Raw genomic sequence first — 22,525 nt, 5'->3', positions numbered from 1 at the left:
CCGGTGCACATCTTTTCGACGGAAACGCTGATGTGATGCAGCAGATCCGAAACACAACAGCAACGTTCCATGCCAGAACGCCCGTGGGTGCAGGCCACGCCATCCGATGTGTGTTAATTACCACTTACGATCGGTTGAGTGGTAATATCTTCCAGCTGCGATGGCCTTAACCGCGATGTCCTCCTCTAAACTGGTCCAGTTGTCTCGGTTTAGAGTTTATAGACACAGGAAACCAACATACCCTTATCTCAATTTTTGTATCCGATTGTTGTTCATTTGAGTGTTTAGAATGGTTAACACACATATCAAAAGAAAAGTCTAATTTTAATCAACAATCTAGTAACTTGGATCGAAATATCCGAATTCATTTATTGACGTGACTTGCGACTCCCATCCTATTAACTTGGATCCTAATTACTCGCTATCAAGAGCAAAGTAACTAGGACCCAAGTCAACTGTCGTATCCTGTTTGTGATTTTTGAGCTGTGTGATTGAAGGAAATTAAAAATTAGGAATCGACATTTCCGCTAACTACATAATTATTGGTCTCAATTTTTGAATATTCTATTGTTTGGTATAAAGGTATTGCAAATAATCTAACAAAAAAGTAACAGAAGTCTTTGTCGAATCCTAATCTCTGATCTCTATACCATCCACTGTGATTGTCATTGTTTGACAGAATTTACTTATCCCCTAAAAAGCACGGTATAGTCACTTATAAAGTGGAATAATATAGGGAAACAATTGAAAATTATTTGAATTGTTGGATGTCATAAACAATTAATCGATAAACAATTTGTTCAACAATTTGCAATAATAAAAAAGGACCTTTCTACAGTAAAAATTCAAATTTTGCCAATTTTCTCCAAAATTTACAGTGCTTGGAATATTTTCTTGGCATATTTCGATTCCTCTCGTCGAGATCTGTCCAACAGTGTATGCCAATTATTGGGGAAACTCTTGGTTTTGAAATTAAATCGGATTTCAAGTAAGGAGACAGCCATTACCATTTGAAACCCACGGTAACTTTCCAGCCAATTTTCTCAAAAAATTACAATGCTTCTTAGGTCAATTTAGGCTTTAACTGAATCCTAAGGGATGAGTTTATGCATTGGCAACAAGCATTTTCCAGGCTTTTGCAGTGTCATTCCTCTTTATAAATCTCCCTGGTCATGGTAAAATTGCGCATCGCTCAACAAACACTCAAATTTTCACAGTCGAATTGATTGTTACCAATTTCTTGCAACAAGAAAACTCGCATTTGGTTGTTGAAAGTTGCACAATTTTTCTGCTAGCAGGACAAAATGAAAAACTGATGAAAAAAATGTTTTATTCTGCGAAACAAGGAGGCATAGTTAAATTTTTTCTAAAATAAATGAAAATTTCGCCAGAAATACCTATGAAATGAAATTCACAAACAAATCCATCAGAATTGCTCGCGGACGTGACAATTTAATGTTCAAATGCTGCCACGACGTCAGGGCAGATACGATACGATGATCTGGGCTTGGTGATTAATGGGCAAGCAACTTATAGGCTGGCGTATTATTAACCATCACCTGGTCCAATGGGCGCGCACGAGAGAGAAAGGGCACCAAAAACACGCACGCAGAGACAGCAGCAGCAGCAGGGTTTGTGTATTGCACGGAGGGCGCTCCTTGTTAATATTTTAGCGGAGGCCGTGCAAAAACGCGGGCAGGGCTTCTGCTTTTTCATTATTTTCGCCATTGTTCTTATTCACGAATGGTGCGCGTACACACGCGTCCATACATTCACGCCGCCTGGGTTGGTCCACGCTCACGCATGCTGAGAGCCGTGCTATATACGTGCATGCCACACAGTAATTCTAATAATAATTCGTGCATTTCTGCCTATAAAACACGGCCGCTACATTCATTAGAACTGACATCGCGTGTATGACAAAGATGAAATGAAAAAAGATAATGTATGGCAAAAACACCGCCACAGAGAGCGCGCACCATCGCCCCACGCCACTTTTATCTCCGCGAAATAAAAATGCATTGGACCGTGCACGTGGACTCGGAATTTATGTGCACGGAAAATTTGCATTTTGTAATAGAAACGATAGTATTTTGGCAACGCATCCACCAGATAATAGTTTCTTAATTTATGAGTTGATAAAAGGATTGTGTCTTAATTTCGAGGAAAATTCATCTGCTATTTCAACCTTCTTTTTAATAACTATAATTAATGATTTAAAGTGTTTTGATTCAGCAATATCGGTCCTCTTAATAGGATAAAAAATTTTATTCTCTTAAGTTAGCCTACTGGCGTTAGACCAAAAAGGAAAAAATGATGGATCAATCTCGATTTTTCATGACAATTTTTTTAAATTTGAGTTGCCAGCAAGCTACAATTTTTTACTTGTGAATTTACAGCACCTTTATTTAATTGTTGGTGGATAAAAATGATTTCAGAAGCACGCAAGGTTTTCATCATTTTTCCGCCGGTTTTATTTTAAGTATTTCTTCAAAGCAGATAATTTAGGCAGAAAAATTGAAAAATAAACAGATCACCCAAAGAAAAGGCTCATTAAGCCTCAGCAAAAACTTAAATGGCAAAAACGTAATCGGTTAAAATTTTACGAAAAAACCTTTGCGTTTTTTTTAAAGAAATTATAAATATATTTGCAAATTTTTCAAGAAAGCTCCCATTTGAATTTTTTATTTAGATGACACCTCTATCAATTATTATTGTCTTGTTCTTAATTGCAATCTTCAGTTTATTCGATCTTAAACCCCTGTGGCTATGCTTTCATCAATGTAAAGAGCTAACGCTGACTGTGTGGTCTATGGACTTGCGATTATTCTATTATAGCGGAGTATTATTTTTACAAATGATGCCATTTAAAACATGTTTAATCAGTCTTCTTGTTGTAAGCTCCGTAATTGTTAACTGCCATTATTTATTTCATGGTTTTCACCAGTGAAAGTTATTTTTTTATTAATTTTTGAAAGCGCGAAGAGTTTTTGATATAGCCGGTAAAGAAATATTGAATATTTCGCAAAAGTTACATCTAGAAAATTTCAGTTTGATTCTAGGTTTGAAACACAGCTTGTTGATTAATTGGTAATTAATGTATTCCCAATAGTTTCGTATAAAATGTTGGTTTAGCTTCCTCAAATAGGTTTCCAATTAGACTGCAAATAACGTTAAAACAGGTCGCCGCTTAATGCTAGCTTAGTCATTTTTATTCAAGATTAGTGGTTTGGTATCAGTATTATTCATTCGTAAATATTTTTGAAACCAGGAGCAAATACGGCTTGCTTCAGAATTTTCCCGCTTGTATGAAATATTCGAATGCATGCTTATAAAAGTTAATTTTACAGTTATTATTCTCTCCTGATATTCTTATATCAAATCTCATTACTTCTTTTACTTAAGAAATTAAATTATCGTATAATGGAATTAATACGGACCTGCGATTGCGTACGTTTTTGCCGCCCAACACTGACAGATATAGATCCTTATTTATCACATATATGTTTACAATTCTCAAAATATGTTGCATTAGATATTGATCTATCAAATCTCTATAAATTAAACGTTTCAATCAGTGCAAAATAATTTTTCCAAAGTGTGATATCATGTTTTTTTTTATTATTCCATGAAATAGGGCCAGCCAAAACTAAAATCCGGTGTGTTTTTCATGTGTCGATCAGTAATTTTTAATTAAAGTGATAAACCAAAACATAATTAATAATGTTTACAAAGAGAATGGAGAAATTCGTGATGCAGAAAGAGCCCTAAGTATTTAAATTGAACTTAATCAATTGAAATTTTTAACCATTTTTTAATGATAACATTTTCTTTTTTCGCATTGAAAAAAGGTACACTACTTTGCTAAACTAAATAAGCAAATGTGTATAATTTTGTGTTTTTTATAATTCATTTTCAGCATTTGAAAAGGCTATCAATTAAACAGCAAAAATTGTTATTGCTTCCAACTCTGTAGAAGTGGAGTGTGTTTTTTTGATTATTGTTGCAATTCACCTATTATGGTAATGGGCAGAGTTGGCTAAATAATTTGCATATTCATACACGTTACCTCAAGCGTGGTAACTATTAATTATCAGCTTGTTTCTCATTTGATGTTGGTAAATAATATGTTTTGAATTCCATGAAAAATAAAAGCCCAAATTATTACGACGTCATTTTGAACACCAGATAAGACGGGAGTTGGTTTTAGTCACTATTCTTATTTTGAAATTAAATCTACATTTAAAGTGGATTGATATTGGCCGAATATCAAATTGTTAGGTTGATAAATTATCGCAACAATGTGCAAAAAGCAAATTTGGATTTTAATTTCAAATTTTTTAAATATTTGTATGGCTTATCAGTAACATTTTTGATTGATTTCGATTCTTCTCGTCGTCATCTAACCAACGGTGTGCGAATTACGGGGCAAATAATATACCTTCTGGTGAAATAAATCCCGGTTTCCAATAAGGATAAAGCGTTCGCCGATAGATTAGTATTGTGGAGCCAATGTTCTCAGAAATTTCTAACGGCATCCTGGTTAAATTTTAGCCCTTTGTTGTTGTTTATTGCTCATGATTCATAACATTACGTTCAAGAAAAGACATTCATTAAATTACATGAACAAAGGCATAAATTACAAGCAGGATCTGCATAAACGCGTGAAACAAAAAGTTGATTCGACGTTGTCACGTGCCGTTCAATAGTTCCAAAATTTCTGAGTGTATACGAAATAAAAATGAAGATATTTTTTCAGAATTTTAGAGGCTGGCAAACACTTGTATTGTTGTGACGCATTCACTCACTTTTTAAAATGTTTTATGAAGATCAATTCAAGAAATAATGAATTTCCCATTTAAGAAAGTTGTTGCCTTCAACATCATAAGAAGCAAAAGGAGAGTTAACCTTTACTTATAGGAAAGGATCCGGAAGATTTGGAATCGACATTCCTGCTGACTGATTGTTGGAGTCAATTTTTAAACATGCGATTAATTGGTATAGTAAATGCAAACCCAACAAAAAGGGTAACAGAGTCTGTTACTTTTGTCAGATCCGAATCTCTGCTATCCTACCTTTAAAAGAAGGATAGTAGAAGCCTCTAATTTATTTACAGCATCAGAATGATTGTTGCAGATTTTTCATCTCTTCTTATTTAAAATTTTGCAAAAATTATCTCTGTCTAAAATTTAACTCTTGCTGTGCCAAAAAGTAAGCTGACATCGAAATCAGCTATCCATCCATCTGAATTAGTATTTTTCTAGACCATTTTTGTCTAAGATAAGGAAACATCTCAGCATATTTTTTCTGGTTTAGGTAAAATGGCCTGCATTTCCTATTAAGTACGTTTAAACAAACCAGAAGGAGAAAAGGGTGACAAAATTCAAAGGAAAAGTGATCGAGCGCTGAACTAGCTAATAAAATATATTTTATTTAAGCATGCTGGACTTTTTGAAATGTTATTAAAAATTAAATTGACGATTTATTAATAGAATTCTTTGGTTTGAATATTCACCAATGAAATTGGTAAACACTAAGACGAAAATCACAGAAAATTGCGGGCATCATGAACGAATAATTGGCAATTCTTTTGAACATCAGTCAAAACTGACAAAAATTTGCAGTTGTCTATCCCAGCCTATGATTTCTTTTAGTTTTATTCTCTCAATTGATCAACAATGATTTTTCTTGCTTCATATTGGAATTAATGTTGTAAAGATATAATATTTTAATATCATGCATGTTCAATTGGTATGTCCATAATGCCCGTCGCATTAATGGGAGAAATTAAAATTTGAGTTTATTACGCCCCAAGTAGGTGACTGAATAATGTGTAGTCTTTTTTAAATTGAGAAATTATCTAAGAGAGAATTATCAGTTACCATATATATTCAAAGACTATTCTGGACGCTTTATATGTCTGTTTCTTTATTCATGTACATTACATGGGTCAGATTAAAATTAAGTTACATGAACAATGGCAAAAAAGTGGCACCAGGAACTGCATAACCGATGGTTTTATGGAAAGAAAGACAAAATAAAAAATAAGAGAGCTTTTGTACCAAAATTACGCGCGTAAAACTGTTCTTTGAGCTGTTATGTTTGTAAATATTTTCTCTTTTTTTGGATATGACACTAACCTTTTTTTATATAGTTTCTACACGATTTTTGTCCTCTAGGCCGCATGCACTATGTAAAAAAGAGTGTAAATGAGCCAGAATAATTAATATTTTGATTGCATTTTTTGGATTTACATTGCTCACTGTCATCTATAACAAAGCTTTCAATGATTGCTAATTTTTAGATAAAATTTATTGTTTAGCCCTCAAAAAGAATGCTTTGATTCAAGTGCAAATATTGGCATTAACTTTAAAATCACAATCAACTTTACTTTAAAATAATATGACTTGTTTGGAGAAATAAAAACGAATTGAAAAATTGAAACTTTGAATTAAAGATGGACACAATAAATTTGTTAAAATCGAATTAAATGGTAAAAATAGCTTCTCTTTTCACAATATTTTGAAGTACTTACAAATCAGTGAAAAGACAAAGTAAAAATTCAGCACTATTGGCTGTATCAAATTATTTAATTGTGGTTTTTACAGCAAGAAACAAAAAATTACTAAAATAGCAATGCGGCGTGAGATATATAACTTTTGTTTTCAAGCGTTTTTTCAGTTTTCTGCTATAATTTGTTTGCCCGTTCTTACCATGTCTTAATTTCATGTGTTTAAATTTTGTAACTATGACAGTAGGAATAAACAAATTGAAACAAATAGCTTTGTAAAACCGAAGTTTTTGTAATGGGCAAACATTGTTTTAATTTCCTGAACTAGCTAAAATACTGAAATGACTGTTTTATTCTGTTGTAAAATGACACACGCCTTAAAATTAGATAAATAATTATTGAGTAATATATACCAGTGTCAAAGAGGACAATTCTTGAAGATTTTAGATGGCATTTATTCCGATTGCAAGCTTGGCACTTATGGAAAATTGGAACATTTACATGAATTCAACACAACTTTGTATCTGGAATTTTTTTATGATGTTTAATAACGATAATATACAAAATGATAAAAAAATGAGCAGTGTCTTCTGCACTGCTGTTAGGGCACAGATTGACAAGATTTTGTCTTGGTCTGAGTAATGCAAAATAGTTGCGTGCTTCTCTAAAAATATTTTCTAATAAGCTGAAAGAGCGGCAACATAAAAACTTTTCTTGCTTAACAGATATTCAATTAAATTGATGGAAACAATTTCGAAGCTTAAAAGAACGGAGAATATTGAAATGAGAAAAATTAGACAGATATTTGGAGAGACGACAAGTTGTTACGCTGAACAAGAAAATCCACTAGAAATTGCCAAAAAAGAGTTAAAAAATCTGTAGAAATTGTTTTGCTATCAATTAGTATTTTAGTATTTATTTTCATTGCATTAACATAGAAGGTCTGAATCGCCATTTTCCACTTTCGGCACCTGACTCGTCGGCTGAATGCCGCGCGGCAGAACAGGTTCCGGCCTATTTAAAAGTGCGTGTCTAGCCCCTTCATCCCCATGCACGCGCACTTTTATTATTGTGTACGCACAATAGCTCTCACACATTAGGGTGATCATATTATGCATAGGCCAGCCACGCATGCTGAATACCTCTGCGCTATGCTGATCCCTCCACTTACGCGCGCATAGTGCTCATTGTATGCGATGTAATCATGCCATATATATTACATTTAATTAAACGTATTGCTTTATTACGCAAGTCAGTCAAATGATTTTGTTTTAGGAACGATCAGTATTTTGTCAAATCAAAAAAGTAGTTTCATTTTAAGACGTGTTTTTTACATCAGAATGAATTTCAAACCATTAAAATTTAATTATGAAACAATTTGACGGCTGTAAAACATCGTTTAAAATCAACTTAAAAATCTAAAACTCTCTAAATTTTTTATTTATTAGAAAAGAAAAAAAATTATTTAGGATCTTTGGGAGTCCAGCGAATTCAGAAGAATCAATGACGGCACAATTAATACAGTCATGTAAACATTATCATGCAAACAAAATTGATCAGCTTAAAATTCACGGAAAAGTGCTTATTTTTGTTTGAACGGTTTCAGTTAATTGGAATTTCGTAGACCAAAACATTTTTATTTCAATGAAAAATTGGGTTTGGTTGCGAGACCTAATGAAAACAGATAGAAGTGCCCTTTGCTACGTTAAAAAAATATTTTGATTTGGGTAAATTCCCAGCAAACAATGCTGTTTATTTCAATCATTAAAAAAAAATCATAGTTAACTTCACCCCTTTTACATTTGGTGGGGATGCAAGTAGTGTAGCGCATTATTTAAAAAAGCCAAAGCGTAATTTTTAACAGGAAAGCCTTATATTCAAGCTAAATAGATCAAATCGCAGCGCGTTTTCTTTTGTTAATTTATCTTCGTGCGTAAGAGGAAATAATAACAGCTGAGCATTTTGATTTTAAACAATTTTGGAAAAGTTAAGTTCTTGCATTGGTAAGAATTTCAAACTTAATAATTGGACAAAAGTGCAAGAATTTTCCGTCGAAATGATAAATTTTGGATTAAAACGTGTTAACTGGGCTAAAACCTTCAAAATTGACTCAGGAACCGTCTTAAATTGTCCAATTTCCACCAAACAAGTCTAAAATTCACAAGTATATTTATAAAAATTGATAACGCTGAGCAACTTTGCTCCCGTACTAAAAAAAAGAGATCATTTCATTGAATTGCGATGGAGTTTTCACTCATCTTCATGCACACAATAAGACCAAAAAAAAAACAGGAAAAGCTATTTATTTTTTATTTTGCTATCATAGAAGTTAAAAATAGAAGATTGATATTGCACCGCATCAATTTGAATGCAATCTGGCATTTTTGAACTTTTAGAACGTCTTCATTTAAACTGAGGAATCTTTCCTTGACAAAATATGTTTAATTTTTCTTATGAATCTAACCCTTTTGTCAAGTTTAAAATTTTATGTTACTACATATAAACTGCCATACACCCTTACTCACGATTCTCTCGCCATTCTACCAGTAAAATATTTATATACACGAGCATTCTTCGCAGAATTTTTAATCTCTTAAATTATTTCAAAAAATTTATTTATCAAAATCAGTGTTGGTAACTGGCCACTTTGATTCAGCACCAGAGAAAAGGATTTAAAATATGTTAGAATGATGGAAGCGAGTTCAGTGAACAGCAAAACTCCAGGGCATAAAATTTAATTGGACGATTTTAATTTAGCAGCAGCAGAGGCAGCTCAAAGTGTGCACGTATGCTTCACGTGTGCGCGGGATCATAAATTTCAATTCCGTCATTGCGAATCATTGAAATTGCGAATTGGGACTCTTTTGCAAACATGGACACGTGAAGTGCAGATGGAATGAGCGAGAGAGAGAGAGAGACGACGCGCAGTTTTCAATTAACGCCGAGCATCAATTTTAGGGAAGAGAGTCGTAAATTAAACCGAATGTAAATTTCCACTGAAGGGAGGCGGAGGATAATTTTTGCGGGCCAATTTTAATCAAACTTGAGCCGCGTGTGTGCATGTGTGAGCGAGCGAACGGGTTAACTGGCTGCTGCATCACGTGTCACGTGACTTGGGGGTGGCTCACGACGAGATGATTAGTGCAGGGACAAAATTAATTAAAACAAAGGGCGCCATGTGTAGCCGCTGCCGCGGCGATGCTGCAAAAAGGTGCCTTCGAGGTACATAATTCGCGGGCGGCATCGTGTTTTCGCGCTGACGTCACACATGTACCACACATACACACTTGTGCCTGCCAGTTTGTGTGTGTGTGTGTGTGTATACACACACATGCACAGGCATTGATTTGCTTTTTATTAGCTGAAAAGAGCGCCGCGGAATTGACAGGGAGCCAATGACACTGCGCCTGGGAGTGCTCGCGAGCACCAATCGCCGCTGGAGAACAGGTCACCGAGGCCCGGGTCCTTGGTTCGAGGCCAAACCAAAATTAATGAGAGAGCCGCCCGGCACCTTTTTGCAAGGAGTACCCAATGTTTTATAGGACCATTACTCACGTTGATAATGGTGCCCAAGTGGAGCTGACCGCCCGTTCAATTAAAATATTTCGCTGTCTCAAAGCGCATTTGCTTGGTTAACACCAGCTCTCGTCAATAGTTTCCTAGAATGTTATCGTTTGAATTTTTTCGAGATTTGTGTATCACAGTTTTCATAAGCTGGTTGCAGAAAATGTGGTGGCGTGGAGAGCAAACTATCAGAAAAAAAATAGATTTGTTTTTTTTTGTAGAGAGCAAATTTAAAAAATATCCTAACAATTATTGCAACAAAACATAATGCTAACTGGTGTAGTTGAGTTGCTTTCAAGCTGTTGGCTTGTAAATTCAGTTTATTTCTCTAATAAAATATAGTCATTAAAATCAGGAAATCACAAAAATAGAATTAACAAGTAAATCTGTTTAAGATTGAGAGCCATCAACTTCCTGAGTCAAAAGCTTCAATCTTCCGTTAATCATCTACTTTTTATTGCATTGACGTATCTCAGCACACTCAAGGTCCGTTACTTTTGTTCATCCCTGATTTTGACGGCTTCCGTGAAGCACAGGGGAAATTCGAAAGTCTAAAAAATTGTTTATTAATATCCATCAAGTCGTGGTAATTTTTGTTTCATTCGCATCGCCTTAAATTCGGCTGGACCATTGTTTCCTGTCGTCTTGTAAGAGCCTGCTGATTAATCTCGACAGTTTTTAACTAAAAAATCAGCGGGAAGAGTATTCTTTTCCCCTGACAACTAATAGCAATTTATATTTTATTATTATTATTATTATTTTAAGTGGTCAACAGGCACCTGCGCTTTGTCGTGCATCACTTAAAAATACAGAAAGTGCTAAACCGATACATATATTGAATTTTTCTATAATAAAATATATCAAAAAAATGGAAATTCACACCGGGAAAACACTATGCGTATTATTTTTTTTCTATTTTATTTATATGTGTCGTTTCAAAATCCATAGATGATATATGTAGGTATGATGTAGATTTATCTGGTCATTTACCAGCAAGAGTCATCATCATCAAAAAAGTTTAATTTAATACGATCCTCTTCTTGAGCTTTTATTTTCAGAATTTATCTAGTTTGTATTAAGGTACCACGAATAAATAAAATATTATAATAGTACCATCTTGGTTGCGGCAAAATTGCGAATCACTCAAGAAACACACAAGTTTAATTGTTGCATCGACTGCTGCCCATTTTTGCAACAAGGAAATTCGCTTTTGGTTGTTGATCTACGCGCAATTCATTCACTACCACGACGTTACCAACTCAGCCTAAAACAAAAGACAGAGATTAAGTAAATATTTTGTATGTATTAATTTCGCAAGTGATTAGATTTCAGTTTGCATCAAAGATCACATTGTCGTGCTAATTGACTCAACTTTAGAAATACTACATCAATATTTAAAAAAAATGGATTTTAAGTTGAATTCCTCTGTTTCCCTTTTACAAAACGAGCTTTATGTAACACAAAAATACTTGAAATCCACTTCCCATCAAATTGCTCTGCAGTAATGGGTTGAAGAAAATTTGTAAGACATGGGATTTTCAATTATCGTGAGCTCAAAAGAGATGAAATACTTTTAAGTCTTGCACTTGTGTGACAACACCAAGAAAATTGGCTTTGTTTAAGAGTAACCACCAGCGAATCACCAATAGCAGACATACTTAAATCAGAGTATGATCTTAAAATAAAATTGATATATGTTTTTCACATCATCCACAATATCAGCGATCGCCTCGATTGAAATTTTAAGTGTCTATATTTCATAGTTTTGCGCTATCATGGAATCCATTCGTGGCAAAATGTAACAATATTTATAATTTTAAAGAAAAGCATAATTTTTTTTGTATAAAAAAACGTCAGAAAAATAGTTGTTGTATTTCCCCCGGATAATTTTAAGACTTTATAAAACCCTTTAACTTTTCATATTATTCTTACATTTAAAATTAATCATAATTAGTTCTTACCAAAATTCATTTATTACATAAGGTCAAATATGCAATTGTGAAGTTGAGAGACGGCAATAAACACTATCAGTAATACCACTAAAAGCAGACTGGAGTCATTGCGAGACCTCCGTGGGAACTTTACTATAAAATTAATGGTGATCCCGATCACAAACACCTTACGATAACCCTCATAAATGGCATGCAGCTAACAATAAGGAGGGCTGGGATTTCGCGGCAGAGCAGTCTTTGAGTGCCGGTGGCAAATCTTTCTTGAGGATTTACTGGTTTATTCTAATTTCCTACTGAAGCTCAGAATGTATGACGTATGTGGATTCATTTTTGTAATTATATTTATGCACTATCTTTCACTCAGAGTTTGTTCATTTCATAAAATTAATTTAAATATATGTCTGCGCCACAGGTTATTCTTATCATTATTCTTATGTTCTGGTTTTAAATGAGACACTATTTTCTACTATTTTCATCAATATTTATTCCGTGTATTCTTTAAAAATTGCAAATTAAAAACTCAACTCAGCGTCAAGCATTTTGGGAACAAAATGTTTCTCACCAACAAAATACAAGTTTATATCTTAGCATTAATTTCGAATTACATTATTGTTTCAGATTCCTACTCTTCTATAAGATTGAAGGAGAGGCTTGCGCATCACTTAAAGCAGTAAGTAAAATTCAAATTTACCTAAGAATAATTTTATTAGTTGTAGCTTCTTACTTTATTATTTTGCATTTTAAAAATTATACGGCAAGAAATGCCTTAACGAATTATTGAAAGGGGAAATCAACACAAAATATTGAGCACTATTATAGTCTCTTTTGTTTTCAGTTCGCGTGAAGCTTTTTATTTATATTTTACGCAGATACCAGCTAATTGTATTGCAGTTATTGTTTGGCACCGGCCTGAAAAGAAATTAAACAAATGACATTCACCTCTCTGAGAGTTGACATTGACCGAATGGCTGAAACAGTATTTATATGGACAAATAATGTACCGATTTTGATCGATTAAATCCGTTAAGCACGATGCATCAGACTCGAAATTAGCTATTATCTCGATCGTCAATGTGGTGACACGAGCCATCAGATTATTATTGCGTTGTTTGCGGAATGCTGCCCAGCTCAAAGAAACTTGAGCTTTGGCGTTTGAAATGCTCCTAATTTCTTACATTATTATTACCATTTCCATTAAATGAATTATATACAAACATAGCAAGATAATATGGCAAACAATGTTTGCAGAAAACTGCATAAAAACGATTGAACACTTAAAAGAAATCTCACTCCGCACTAAGCTGCATAGTACATACCTATAATAACACTTCATTAATCATAAAAACACTAGCGATTTATGACATAAATACAACTGATAAATAAGAACAAGAAATGTCTATAACATGCCGGGATAACTAATGAATCTATCAAAAAGGATTGATTCTGCAAAATCAAGGAAAATCTCTGTTGCCAATGCATGAACTCATCCCTTAAGAATCAGTTGTAGCCAAAATTGATTAAGTAGCAATTTAAATTTTAAAGAAATGTGGCTGCAAAGTTAGCATGCTTTTTCAAATGGTGAAGACTCTCTCTTTATTTTAAATCTTATTTTATTTCACATCAAAGAGTTTCCCTAAAATGTTCCATACGGTGTAAACAATAGATCTTGACGAGAAGGAATCAAATTCTGCCAAGAAAAGGTGGTCAAATGCTGTAAAATTTGAAGTTATGCTGTAGTAAGGTCCTTAATTGTTTGATTTTATTGCAAACTGTAGAACAAATCGTCCTGGTCCCGGCAAATTTCCTTTTTGCAAGAATCAATTCGACAGTGAAAATTTGGGTGTTTATTGAACGTTGCACAATTTTACCGGGACCAGGACGAAATTGTTTATCAATCTACTGCTTATTGCATCCAACAATTAAAATAATTTTCAACTGTCGCCCTGTATCAATCCACTTTAAATTTAAATTATGTATTTTAATTTTTCGTGTGTGTAAATAATCGAGAGTTTATAAATATCTTAAAGTGGAATGATACTGGGCAACAATTGAAAATTATTTGAATTGTTGGGTGCCATAAACAATTGATCGATAAACAATTTGCAATAATAAAAAAGACCTTCCTGCAGTAAAAATTCAAATTTTGCCAATTTCCTCCAAAATTTACAGTGCTTGACCACATTTTCTTGGCATATTTAGATTCCTCTCGTCGAGATCTGTCCAATTGTGTATGCCACTTATTGGGGAAACTCTTGGTTTTGAAATTAAATCAGATTTCAAGTATGAGACGGCCATCACCATTTGAAAAGCACGGCAACTTTCTCACAAAATTACAGTGCTTCTTAGGTCAATTTAGGCTTTAACAGAATCCTAAGAGACGAGTTTATGCATTGGCAACAAGCATTTTCCAGGCTTTTGCAGTATCATTCCTGTTTAACTGATGATGATCTCAACAATAAAGGCAGGCGAAAAACAGATTTTTGTTTCCTCAACAATACAGGCCGGCTTTCAAATCAGTAATTGTTTCGGCCAAATTCTTTGCATCACCTTTTGGTCAAAATCGCGAGGGAAAACCACGAAATGCCATCAAGTGACACCAGCAGCGGCTCCTCTTGCACGGATGTTCCCGAAATCCAAGACGGATTGAGTAATTTACGGCTAGCCAAGCGAGACCTCGAGACCACGATTTTGGCTGCCATGAACAGCTCGTCTATGAGCGACCAGCCCGGGCCGCCTCCGCCAGGACACCGGTGCCCGTTTGACACTTGTGGGACGACGCGATCGCACCTTGGAAGACAAAGCATTACTCGAGGCTTTCCCTTCCAGCAGAACGCAATTGGCAAAGGGCATCAGCATTTACGATTCAACGCAAATGAGAGCTCACGCACTAATAATAAGGTGAGAAATGAAATATCCTAAGAGCATTGAAACAGAGGATAAATATGCGAAAGATGGATTTTTAAATAGAGCATTTTTTATATAATTTACTAAAGATTTTATAAAATTAAATAGCTTTTTTTAGTTGATTTAAATATCGGATTTCGGGGAAGCAATTTGTATTGAATTTTCATGTTTAAATGAATGGCTATATCCAAGTGGAGAGCTCTTAAATAACAATGCTTGAAAGTGTACTTCCACAATAATCGCTTTATAAATTTGAAATTACATTCAATTTAATAATTAAATTGCGCCAGCGGAAAAATGTGATGGTTAATAGTGCTGTTTAGTTTATTTTCTGATTTAAATATATTTAAAGAGAGAGATACTAAATATATAAGGCGAATTATTCAATTTTGTTTGATGACGACGAATAAGAGTGAATAAAATATGCCGTAAAATGCAGTCAATAGCACGAATATTGTAGTCAAATTAGTTACTTTTGGAAGTATTGCTTGCGATGTTGCAGACTTTGCAGAGCCAATTTCATTACATCGTTTTTTTTAATTTGTTAATTTTAAATGCTGCTAAACGTCACCAGACGAACTGGCAACAAATGCAAGCCAATAACTTATCACAAGATAAGACCAAAGATATTAATAATATTTTAATAATTCCTTTTTAAAAGAATGCGATTTTAGAATTTAAGGCAGGCTGAATTTTTGCAAAAACGTCTATTTTAACTGTCATTTTTTAGTCTTGCCATGTAAAAACAACAAAGACTGACAAGCAACTGAACAAAATTCGATTTTAAATTTTAGTCCACCAAACTGACAGTTTGATTATTAGGTGAACGGTTGCCCCATTCTCGGGCTCCTGACAGAATCATACCCCTATACCGAAGTGCTTAACAATTTGCCTGACGGAGATGAAGTGGACGTCGATCTAGTCACAAACAACAAAGTGCTGCTGACAAGAGGCGAGGACACGATTTCCACGGTGACCTGCAAAGATGTTTACCACCTGCGCCGAGCACCAAGTGGAGAGTTTTTGCCCAGACTTGGCGCGGATGATTCCCAGTGGATATTTTAAATTGCGTTTTGAGAATTCCTAAATAATAATTCTCAATTCTAGCACCGTTGAAATCGACTCTTCAGATTGGATGCCTGTCGGAAATGCACACAGCGAAGTTTTAATGGAGCGGACATCAGAATATGAGCGTGAGGAGCATGATGCTGGATCTCTGCGGAGGACCAGGTCAAAAGAAAACTTACGGCTCTACAGGTCAGTTTCCCAAGAGAGGCAGGAAGCGATGAATGACGAAGAAGTGCTGCAGAAAATCAGAGAGGTGCGCACCAAGATTAAGAACGTGCAGGACAAGTTGCAACCATGAAGCTGAGATTACATTTATCTAAATGTAATTCAAACCTTAAGACGGAAAATGGTGCTCAAATTATCTATTTAAATAAATTTTTGGAACGCCTACTTATTCTTTTGATCAATGAAAATCTGCATACCTTCTTTCCTATTCCTTTATAATTGAGGTTTGCATGCGATTATTGCTAAGGTCATAGAGAGGATTTATTTTGGAAATAAATGCATAATATATGATTGAGTAAGTTCAGCACACCTTACAGGTCCTTCGGAAATTTTTAAGGACCTGTAATATTTTTTGCCCAATAAATTATAGAACAGTCAACAGTGTATACTGTCATCCGCCGACCAACTCAAATTTAATTTCATTCCTCTTGTGTCGTTCAGATCTTTGGTTGCTTGCTGGAGGGAAATCAAATTAAAATGCACACATCTAAATTTAGAAAAGTTATAATTTATTCTTTAGAATAAAGAGTCATGAGCCGTTCTCACACTGACAAAATCTTTGGCTTCAACCTTCTCTAACGAACCATTATAGAGTGTGCTATGGCAGGTATTGCGTGACTGACTGACCTATCTTAAGGTACCTATTTCAACACAGAAGGACATTCTATTTGCACACGTCTTTCCCTTTTGAAGAACTCGTAGCTCATTGTAGGCACTTTTCACATCATTTTTCGCGCGGTGCGATTTCATAAATAAGAATAATATTTTTCCTTTGAGCGGGTAAGCCCCTCAATTTGCATTTTTCTCCTCAAATATTTTTCTTTCCTTCTAAAGACGTTGCCCCATAGCTTAGGATAATACATTTGGTTTTATACTTATTAATATCGATCATAATCATTTCGTAAGCTGCAGTAGAAGCGATACGAAATAACGTGTAGCCATAAAATTATAAATAATCTGACAACCTGTTTCTGGTGCAGAGAAAGCAGAGAATCGGCCTCAATTATTTGAGTCGGAGAACCTGGCAATTTCTCAGGTATTAACTGGGGGCGTAGCTCAGATGGTAGAGCGCTCGCTTAGCATGCGAGAGGTACCGGGATCGATACCCGGCGCCTCCAAAATCATTTTTAGTTGAATTTGATTTCAGTGAAGGCATGTTAGCATCTTGAGGATAAAAAAGAAACAACAGCAGTTCCTCCCTACAAGCAGCCACTTGTAAATTGATGAATTTGGCTTTCAGTTTTTATTTTTAACTAACTCAGAATGCTTAATGAATACACAAAATAGCAAATTTTTATTTAAGAAGCATAATTATGTACTTTTACTTCCTAACCACTAGAATAGAGATATTGATGCAGCCCTTATCGCAAGAAAAAATTCCCTTCTTCTGAAAGAGTTGATTTATAGAGGTATGAATAAACCACAAAATTCAGATCTTGCTCTGATTGTTCAAAATAAGTACCAGGTGACTAACTACGAAATAACAATAGAAATTTTAATTTATGACACGTTCATGTCAAATAAATCAAATTGTTGACTGATAAATCTCTTCTTTATTAATTACGTTATGATCCTTGAATTCTCTGTAGTTATCAAATGGAAATGCAGAAATTATTTACGGCGGTTTGAGTTTGCAATTTTCATAGTTGGAGAAACTGGACTTCACAGTTCATCATATACTCAATTGTTTATTCGGGATAAGATTCGAACTGTGGATCGAACTGACCAATAGAATATCACAACGGTAAAAACTCTTACGCATGTTGTTTGTGCGTGACAATCTCATTTTTTTTTAAATAAATCAATGCCGATCTTCACGATTCGTGAAAGCGAAAAGGCGAGATTGGGCAGAGAAGAGTTAGCAAAAAGCGAGGGGCGCGGCCAGGTTTATTAACGAATAAAGAAAATCGTTAGATGGCAAAGCAGTTGTAAAGGGAGTTTGAATACGTATAGATCGACGAGTAGCAGGTTTTACAGAGCAGAAAAGACACAGTATCAATGCCGCCGTCGGTGCGTGTGTGTGTGCGTTCGCATTATGCAAAAAGTCATTGAAAAATAATTATGCCCCCGATAGATAGATTCGTGCGGATGCTGTGTGTTGCGTGCGCCAGGTGCTGCTGTTCATGTGATACAGGCCTCGGATAATTTCACACACATATCGCGAGTCATAAATCTCGGGCCAGTGTCAGCCAGCTTTTGCCAATGCTCGCACTCTCTCTATTTATGTAGCTGCTGGAGGAGATTCGCATACCGGTCGCTCCAGGACTGGAAGAACTGGAGTCTCCAGCGAGCGAGTGAGCTCTCTCTCTCTCTCTTCTTGATTTGCATATGTCTGCATGCTCGCGGATTCACACACACAAACGCTCGCATATGCACAATGCTGAAGCGAACACATCGATTCATCATTCGAGAGCGCGGCAGATTAAACATTTGTTCTGCAAATAATTCATCTATGTGTGTGTGTCTCCTTGGACATGCATATGCGAGATGCTTAGATTCTCCTTCAGCGTGTACTCATTGTGTGATATACGCAAATAAAAGAATTCAAACTGAATACCAGCCCATTGATTGACCAAACGAGTGAAGTGGGAGAACCAAAGAGTACATTGGTGCAAAATTTGTCAATTTTATTTACTGCTGGCTTACTTTTATTGAGTTCCCTTCTTTAAAATACGATATAACTATATATTCAAACTTGAAGCATAGTTTTAGCAGATACCTTGAATTCAATGAATGTGTATCAACCCTGTTGACAATGGGATCACCAATTTTACCCAGCGTTGAAATCTCCCACAACACGGTGAGCTGATGGTGATCATTCAAATACGCGCGTTCCTATGTTATATGTGAATTGAACACCACAGATATTTATACACATCCAAATTTTAAGGTTATTCTAGTTATTTTTTATTTTAAGGAGCATCCGGAAAGTTAACATTGAAATGATATAAATCCGATTAGCCTTGGTAAGTATTTTCTTAACGGAAAAAAATTTTTAAGCCAAATAAAAAAGAATGCTTCGAAATCAGTCTTCCCAGATAATAACTATTATAGCTATGAAAAAGGAATTGATTCTGAGGGTTTGTTAATCCATCAGAGTCAGTCTGGCAAATTAATAGGAGTACATAGAGATTAAGATTACATGACGGGCTGAAATTTCTTTTACCTCACCGTCAATTGCGTCGTGCTGAAGCTACACAGAACATTTTGCATTGTTGGCTATGGCAAGCTGTTCATTGAGTTTATTTTTTCTGAAATTTAGCAACAGCAACACTCTACAGGTGCAGTGCACCCCGTTTCAGATTTTTGCAGAGCCGCGCCGTGAGCCAGCAGCCTCCTATATTAGGCGAGCCGCCGCAGCCGCGAGGTTTAGGCGGCTGAGCCGGTTTAGCCAGCAGCCGACAAAAATTTGGCGGCTCAGACCTCTATCTACACCCCGTTTCAATTTTTTGCACCCCGTTTCAGAATTCTGAAACGGGGTGCACTCTCCGCCGCGAGTCACCGCTCTTGAAAGGCCCCGCCCGGCACATTCCTCTGGTCAACCAGCTACCTGTTTTTTTATCTGGAGAAAGCAGAGCATCGGCCTCAATTGTTCGAGTCGGAGAACCTGGCAATTTCTCAGGTATTAACTGGGGGCGTAGCTCAGATGGTAGAGCGCTCGCTTAGCATGCGAGAGGTACCGGGATCGATACCCGGCGCCTCCAAATTCCTTTTTACTTAAATATTTATCTTTGCTCTTGAGGTAATTAAGTAGCGAAAGAACTAAAAAATGGCAAATTGGGCTTTCAACAAAAAAGATTATTTTCTCAGCTTCCTCTGTGTGTATCGAGACCGATGTAATATCTTCTGACAATTAGGACAACCTATCGAGAATATTTTTAACTATCTGTTTTTATTAAATTTGTCACCCATAATATATGAGATTTAAAATATCTAGGAAAGATAATATAGCTATGAAATGATAGGTTCTGGTACGTTAAAAAATAGCTAATAAATAAACTTAATTGTTTCCTTAAAACAACCTGTGTGATGCAACGATCTAGTGGGAACACAATTATTTATATATAATTGTTGCGATGTTATTCTAAAATTTGCCTTCATAAATTATATTGTGATTAATTATTTTCAATTTTTTTATCAATGGAAGTAATGGGTTAAAAAGAGCCTTGTTTATAACCTTATTGTTAGATGTTAAAATAGAATCGATGCGTCGTTGTTACGACAAATACTGTATAAAGGACAAGAACAACAAAAAATGTTTTCAGGCATTTCAAATTAGGCTTTGACGCTAAAACTTGGATTGGGTTTTCAAGTTTCTCTAGAAAAATGAAAATTTTATCTTGAAGGTCCTATAATTTGGATGGCAGTGCTCACCTTAACCAAAAAGATGATTGTGTTGACGATCGATTTAAAATTAATGTTTTTCTCTTGGATGATATTCATTTATCATTTCATCAATTTTTTCTTACGATCGTGGTCTGGTGAAAAACAAAAATAAACGGCGTAAACATAATTTTGAAATACAGTATAATTAAAATAAATTATACGCCAAGAAAGTCCATAATTGCTCTTAAATGTGCGGAATAATTATGGATGGGCTGATTTCACGCATGAATTCTGAAATGGGTTGCGGTGCACCTCGTTTCAGTAGTAATTAAAACATAAAAGAAGAAGGCTGGAAGTGGAAAAAGAAGTTCAATAATATAGCGCTATATACAATTGAATTTCGAGTAGCCAGAAATTACTTTATGGGAAATAAAAAAAAAACAAAAAACCAGCAATATACGACGAGTGACGGCTTTAATTTTATCCTAATTATATTTTTCTCATGTTTGTGTGAAATCAGCCCATCCATAATTATTCCGCACAGTTAAGAGCCATTATGGAATTTCTTGGCGTATAATTAATTTTAATTATACTGTATTTCAGAATTATGTTTACGCCGTTTATTTTTGTTTTTTCTCCAGACCACTAATCGTAAGAAAAAATGACGAAATGAGAAATGAATACATATCACCCAAGAGAAATACATGTCATTAATTTTAAATTGACCAACACACATCTATTTAGTTAAGGTGAGCACTTCCGTCCTAATTATATAAGACCTTTTTCATTTTCATTGTGTCGAAAAATTTGAAAACCTTATCCAAGTTTTAGCGTCAAAGCCTAAATTTGAAATGCCTGAAAACATTTTTTGATGTTCTTGTCCTTTATATTTGTCGTAACAACGACGCGTTGATTATCTTTTAACATCTAAGGTTATAAACAAGGCTCTCTTTAACCCATCACTTTCATTGATAAAAAAATTAATAAGAATTACGCTTAATAGAATTTATGAAGGTACATTTTATAATATAATATCTCGACAATTATATAAATAATTGTGTTCCCACTAGATCGTTGCATCACACAGGTTGTTTATAGGAAACAATAAAGTCTATATTTTTGTTAGTAAGTCGATTCCATTTATTAAAATATTTAATTCTTTGCAAATCTTTCATACATGGAATTTAAGGGAACTGAATTAAAAATTAATTATTTAAAAATGTATCAAATATTTTTTTAAAAATATCATTTGCTCTAAGCGCCGAAGAGGGCATTTTTATCTAAATAATGAATTACTTTCACGCACAAAATCATTTGTAATTGTCAGCACGTTGGCTCTCATTGTTAAGGCTTTTCTACATATGTGATGAGAGATACTCGAGCATATCGGGAAGCTAATACTTGCAACCCAACATTAGAGATGGCAAATAAATGGTGGTTAATTAAGTGACTGGAAATGCCCAAATAGCTATTTTTGCTGGGAGGCCTCGCCACTTGCTGGTTTTCACTCCTTTCCAGCGGCTTTAGGGACAAATATCTGGCGTTTAAAGAAAAGACCTCAGTGCGGGAAGGCGAAAAGATAGCCGCGATTGGGCCCAAGCTCCTCTGCGGCCACTCAGGGTCCATGACATTCGTTCAGGGGTATTATTGGAACTCGGTGAGCTAATAGCCCACGGGATGTGCTGAACAAAGGTTCAAAGAAAAATATTTTTATTTTAAAGTTTGTCGTCAGGTAAAGCACTGCCTTGAACTTAAGAAGATGAGATAACTCAAAAAATATTAATTTACAAAAATACAGGGTATTAACTTTAAGGTCTCTGGGTTTCTATTTAAGACAGATAATACCACTGTTCGGAGCAAACCAAAATAAATAAAACCACCGTTCATGAGTTGAGTTACCACTGCTCATTTTGATAATTTTTCCCCATGTTCTGTTCTACAGTTTATTCTGCGTATAGAACTTTCCTAACATATT

General features: G+C 35.0%; 1 long non-coding RNA gene and 2 other non-coding genes across 3 annotated transcripts in view; all 3 read left to right on the top strand.

The window, feature by feature from the left end:
• Positions 1–22,525, top strand: part of LOC135942835 (uncharacterized) — a 110,978-nt gene that overhangs the window by 66,335 nt on the left and 22,118 nt on the right. Inside the window, exon 3 of the long non-coding RNA XR_010575132.1 lies at positions 12,646–12,697. This is a non-coding gene — a long non-coding RNA (uncharacterized LOC135942835). The remainder of the gene's footprint in view (positions 1–12,645; positions 12,698–22,525) is intronic.
• Positions 17,270–17,342, top strand: TRNAA-AGC (transfer RNA alanine (anticodon AGC)). Its single transcript has one exon. It is a non-coding gene; the product is annotated as a tRNA-Ala (tRNA).
• TRNAA-AGC (transfer RNA alanine (anticodon AGC)) lies at positions 19,856–19,928 on the top strand. The gene has a single exon. It is a non-coding gene; the product is annotated as a tRNA-Ala (tRNA).

Source organism: Cloeon dipterum, chromosome 4, assembly GCF_949628265.1.
Source record: "Cloeon dipterum chromosome 4, ieCloDipt1.1, whole genome shotgun sequence".
Lineage (NCBI taxonomy): Eukaryota > Metazoa > Arthropoda > Insecta > Ephemeroptera > Baetidae > Cloeon > Cloeon dipterum.
Note: the sequence above shows the minus strand (reverse complement) of the source record. Positions and strands in the feature narration are given on the sequence as shown.